Source organism: Galleria mellonella, unplaced genomic scaffold, assembly GCF_026898425.1.
Source record: "Galleria mellonella isolate WM207_F2 unplaced genomic scaffold, CSIRO_AGI_GalMel_v1 utg32, whole genome shotgun sequence".
Lineage (NCBI taxonomy): Eukaryota > Metazoa > Arthropoda > Insecta > Lepidoptera > Pyralidae > Galleria > Galleria mellonella.
Window position 1 is genome coordinate 4,490,037 of NW_026442075.1, and position 6,527 is coordinate 4,496,563.

General features: G+C 33.2%; 1 pseudogene; it reads right to left on the reverse strand.

Moving 5' to 3' along the window:
* Window positions 1-4,673: 4,673 nt before the first annotated feature.
* On the reverse strand, window positions 4,674-5,903 carry LOC113510603 (uncharacterized; annotated as a pseudogene).
* Window positions 5,904-6,527: the final 624 nt, after the last annotated feature.

Here is a 6,527-nt window from a genome sequence, read left to right on the forward strand (position 1 = left end):
AAATTCAATATTACGAAAATTGTAAATAATAAATTTAATCTTTAATTTCTTCTATGAAAATAAAAACAGCTTAATATAGATAAAGAAGGAAATAACTTTCTATAATAGAAGTTATGCTATCAAGATGCACTATCAATTTATTTACCCTTTTCAATACTACGAAGGCTGCTGTTTTCCTAGAAATATTAATAGTCGCTTGAGATAAATTGGGAAATTTGAGATTCGAACAGCATTTTTCAGAACGGAGCAATGAGCAAATATTACCGTGTAACCAATGGTAACGAGCACTTACCTTTGTAAAAGAAATTGAGAGCGAAACGGAAAATTTATATATGTATGTTATGGTGGCACAAAGTATTTGAATACACAAGAAGAATACACAAGATAATCTTTTTTTTTTTATATTTTAATTAAAAATGTAATGTTTTTAAAGTTAGAATCAATATTTCGCCGATGATAAAGATAGTATCTCCCTGCCTCGACATACCGCTAAATGTGTCTCAGGTGTTACCTCCCTTCCCACATGACTCAACGAGGCTAATTGTCTCTTGTTTAAGTCAACAAATTGTTGTTACGCACAACTTTTGTAACTGCGACATCTCACTAAAATAATGTACAATGTGATATCGCGAGTACATTGTACGAATATTTAGAATTTTAGATTAATTGGACCTAGTTGTACAGAACACAGTTCTGTTTTATGGATATACCTAACAGGCGATGTGAAATACTTTTTAAAAAGGAAAGAATTGAGACTAAGAGCTCCATTGCTAACAATATATCCTGTTAAGTCGACCTCCTCGCAGTCCCCCTGGAAACTATCATGCTTAATACCAGGTGAATTAATAACGAAGGGCTAACTCATCTGCTTCAATCCATACCTATCATTCCACATTGTTACTCTGCCAACGTTTTTTTTTTTTTTTTTATAAGACATAGAATGGCAAACAAGCTGACGGCCCACCTGTTGGAAAGTGGTAACCGTCACCTATAGAAATGAACAGTACCATGGACATAACAGAGTATACTGTTTCACCCATGATACCCCCCATGCGTTGCCATTCCTGAGGACTCAGGTGTTATTCCTCTGTACCCTGTAAATTCACGCCATATCCCACCCTTCAAACCGAAACACAGCCATGCAAACACAACTGCTTCACGGTGGAAACACGAATGGGACAGAGATACCCAAGCAATCGACTTTTGTACAAAGTCTCCCTCTGGCAGCAGAGTTACAATTACATTGTCATCTACTAAAAAAAATTGATGTGACATAATTATTAGTTAATTGTCAGTCAGTGATCGAGACCCATTGATATCCTATTCCATCTTATAGACCACAAAGGTTTGGGTTTAAATGTTGCTGACACTAAAAACTTCTCGTGTTAGTTTAAACTTCTGATTCACTCTTTAGTGATGGGTGACACTGATATTGAAACAAATTATTCTAAGTAACATCGATAGATTGTTTTCCTGCCACGTTGACTGATGTTTGAGGGAAAAGAGTTGCAAAGAACGTTTTATGAAAATAGATGATTCGTTAAATTGGATTAAGGATATCTTTTCTCTCAATCGCACAGTCTTGACAGAGTGGTCGTGGGTTTCGTATAGGTGGGTTGTTGACGAAGCTCTCCTTCGCGATTGAGGTCCTAACAATGTGTTTCATTTATATTTGTTTAAAATTGAAAGATCTTTTAATATTTTATTAATATTTTATTTATTTTGTTATTTATGCCTACATGAGGTAGGCATAAATAAAATATTATTTACGTGACGGTACCACAGCGAGACGTAAAGGATGATATCTTTTGTCAATTAAAATATATTTTAATCTATATGTATATAAATATATAAAATTAAAAAGACAAACAGATAACTGATTGAAGTACTCGTACAAGGGTTTGCTGAAGAGTAATATTATAATAATTAAGTAGACAATTAGGATAATTTTAAAACAAAAGTTTCCAAAACTGCCTCTTGTATATGAATATTTTTCTTCGTGAAATATCCACAAAGATCGATAAATAATCTATCATTACCAGAGCACAGTTTTATCTAATCCCGCCAAACTTAAGCCAATTCCGAAGCAATACAGACGTTATAAGAACGTTAATCCGAATTCCTATACATAGGAAGCCTCTAGCACTAACCGACTGGAAGAAGTCAGAACTCGTTAGCGAGTCTTTATCGGGAGCAAAGTTTTTGGGTAAGTATCTGTGAACAGAATGTGGGCAAAAGGCTGATAACGAAAAAGTTGGGTGGGACGTGATCCTTTGAGAGAACTTGCATCTGCCGCACTATCTGAAAACGCTTTAGCTGGATTCATTCATTTCATTTCAATTATATGTAATTGGAAAATTGAAAAGGTAAATAGTAAAAAAATAAAAGCTAAATTTAATAATCCGAGAGACAATTATTCCTTATTTCAGTCATTCTCGACGTAAGAGAAGTCATTCTACAACATCAGATGGTAGATGTTCATTGTCTGGTCTGGCTCCCAATGACAGAATATCCTAGTTTTAGGGAGTAGGTGTTTGGTGTAATTTTGTGGCATTTAACATTAAGTATTATATTTGAGCCTTTCTATTTGGGAAAACATCCTAAATTAAAATAGCACCACTTGCCCACCAAACACTATGTACATCACACATATATTACTTTTTTATATTATTTTTGTGGCAAACAAGCATACAGTCTATCTTATGGTATACATAGTTACCGTAGCCTATAATACCAGGAATCAGATATGCGTGTTGCCGATCCTAGAGCATTTACACCAAATAGTATACATATAAATAACATTATAGACATGACAAAATACACTGATGCCCGTAGCACTCCTCATACACTGCTATTGGGGGGAAAAGGATTGTTAGTAATGGAGTTTGACAGCCCCATTGCTAGCAATATGCCTTATTAGGTCGACCTCCACGTGGTTCCCCCTGGAAACCATCGTGAACAATTCTTGTTGAATTCGTCACGATAGGCTAATTGACCTACTTCATCCTCACCTATCATCCTTCACTGGTTCCCTACTGGTGTGTACTGATAGCGCGGGTGGGGTTACCATTCCATTATTATCCATTAAAAAAACATACACTGCTATTCTCAAGAATGAATGTGGCTCCTTACCCTGTAAATTCACTACCATATTCAATCAACATTAGTATGAGCAGCACAGCGTGTGATGTAAGATCCCTGATACTGTTCATATATACTCGTAATCGAGGGTTACTATTGTCCTTCAACTTCCTTGCTATTCGATATTGCATAAAAAGAAATTGAATATGAAATTCCCTTTGATAGCATTGCAGTACTACATATTAATATTGCAAATGACATTAATACAAATCTAGATCATTAGCAAATGTGCTAATAATTAATTTACCTAACAGACTAATGTATTACCATGTATTACACTAATAATAACTCTGTATAATGCCAGAGCCATATTACTATGATGCATTAATTATTGTTATTATACCACTAACTGCATCTCAAGGTTTTTCTCGCGTGAATTAAGATACAAAGTATGTAATGTAACTATATGTTAATCTGGAACTAGATTTATGTGCCAAGTTTCGTTGAAATCTATTATGTTCATGGTACTGTTCGTGTCTACAGGAGAGGGTTACCACTTTTCACAAGGTAGGCCGTTAGCTATTTGCTATTCTAAGTTACATAAAAAATTTCGTTTGGTTTTTTTTTTACTGTAATTGAGTAACAAACATCCAAATATTACATTTATAATATTCTTATATTTAGAAATAAAAATGCACTTAAAATTACAACTATCCAACAAACTACTCCGACTTATAAATCTGGATTTCGTTAGGGAAATCTTTTTAACCGTTACCTATTGATTGTACACACATAATTAATCACGTATATGTGGAAATCTACTCTCTTTTATTTATTGACTAATGTTAATATACACAACTTTGACTTTGTGTTATGAGAAAACATACAAAGCACATCTACGAGCACAGCCTAACGAAGTTGAATTTTGAAATTTAGAAGACTGATTTAGAAATATACCTTTCCTAAATTGGTACCAACCAAGAATCGAACCCTAGCTTTCATTTATGCTAAAACAATGTTCTAAAATATTTCAAAACAGATATCATCCATATTTGCATATTTAAACAGTTATTTGGCAATTCTAGTTTCGATTTGACACTTTCATATTGAATTATAATACTCGTTCTAAGTAATATTGAAGAAGAAAATTTTACTTTACAATTAATTTAACAACTTGTTGACTTACTAATTGGCACTTTATTTATGCTGGGGAACAAACCATAAGCACACTTTAAGTTTCGTAGTTCTACTTCATACTAAACGTTCCACTGAAATATTTTTGATATAAAAATTTTTATATTATTTTATCACTCGACTCTTAAACATGGTCATTTTTCTATTTTTAGGGCAACACACCACCATAAGTAACAGGTTTTGTCTTAAAAATCCCATGTCACGATGTACATTCACTAATCTTTAGAATCACTAAACCGATTTTAATGAAATTTTCCAAATATTTATTGTTTACTTCATTTCGAGAGATAGAGTAGTTTTTATCCCGTTAGGTAGTAGTATAAAAAAAAACGGTCAATGACTGTTTATACCTTTTAATATAAAAATAATAATGAAGAAAATTTATATTATATACTACATGTTTGAACCTAATACATTTCTTCTACAGAAGGCATAAAATTCTCTGATATTTGAGAATTGTTCACTTCTCGCTTTTTAAACACAAGCGTTACCCGTTTAGCTTTTTGTGTTGTAGCAATTGACTTGTTTTGCTCAAGTTCTTTTTTAACTTTCTTTTTATCAGCTTTTCTCTTTGCTACTGTTAAAAACGTATCACCTTCGGGAGAGTTGCAACTGAAAGATTTTTTAACGCTATATATTTGACAAGTTTCCAAAATAGTCGAGTCATTGTGTGGTTCAGTTATTAATTGAGTGTTTATTGTCTCTTTTATTTTTAAAGCATAAACTTCATCATTTATGTCGTATTTCGTAACAGTTGTATATTTGTGTCTTCGGTTCTTCTTGGCTTTCAATTTTTTCATGCTTTTAATATCTTTTTTAGAATTCTCGGTTGTATTCAAAAATCTTTTGGCACGGACATCATTAATCTCATTAGTTAATACATCGTCCTGCAACTCTTCGACATTGGGACGTTGACTTATTATATGATAATGTATATTTTATGCCTTAATTGCTCTTTCCATGCAAATATGACATCCCTTACATGTGACATCAGAAAACACAGATTGTAACTCACTAACATTTTTTACCAGTTGTGGCTCATTTATATTTAGAAGAATCTGTTTATGCAACGTTGCAATTTGTTGAATTGTAAGCGAATTTTTAATTTTATTATCTGCAGACTTGTAAGAAATTCTCGATTCGGATTTACCTTTAAACATGAAACAACAATGTTCAATTAAAAAGTTGTAATATAAACAGTAAAATCCAAGTGAAACAACTCACCCAAGGTTTGCGGTAACAGCGCTAACACACATAACAACAAGGAACTCATTAGTTCCATTTGCCCGCTCTCTCGCACAAGGTGTCTTCGCTGCAAAGTAGACAATCTTCTTTACAAAAGTACACTAACAAGCTTCGTTACTGCACCTCGGAGTTTTACAAACGCTCACTGTGTTACTCGCAGTAGCTGCTCTGGCACCTTCAGTTAAATGTTTCCGAGGAGTCCTTAAATTAGTGTTGAACTACATTTAAGTCATAAACGTGTATTATTATCATATTACGTAATAGCGTCTTGTTTTCTGGTAAACTTATTACAGCAATGTCAGTCTCATTGGAACATCTATCTTATATGAGATGGATCTACTCGAGTGTTGCGTATGTGTGCATTGTTTACGCCAGACGCGATGTTTATACGCAGCTATAGGAACCTGTAAATCCAACAATTGAATGTTTGGTTTACTCCAGTCTTGATTTAGAGCTATTGTGATTGTGTTGATATGTTTATGTTATGATAACAGGGTAGTAACATCCGTATAGTGGACAGAGGAGAATATACTATTGAATCTACGCTATATCTATTATTATATCAACTCATGTTAGATAATATTATTTGTTTTTTATGGAATTTGAAATGACAAACCAATTGATTACCGAATGGAAAGCCATAATCATTATTTTAAGACTTAGTGGAATGTCATTTCTGAGGCTTAATGTACCTTCGTACATAATAATTTCACAGTTATATCTCAACTTTTAATCTGAAGCATAGACAAGCAAGTACAACTACTTGATAGCAGAAATATAAGTGTGATAGAAGTACTCAAGTAGACGACACTGAGTCTCCCTTTCGAGTGAGGAAAAAAAAGAGGAAATTGACCTTTCAAATGTAGTAAGCAACACAGTGTATTTGAGATGAATGATTGTATTCGTGTTAAACTAAAATTATCATAAAATATTACGATAAAATGTAACGGAGCACAAAAATGGGGGTAAAACTTCTTTTTTTATAACTTATCTCGTTATTCACAAAG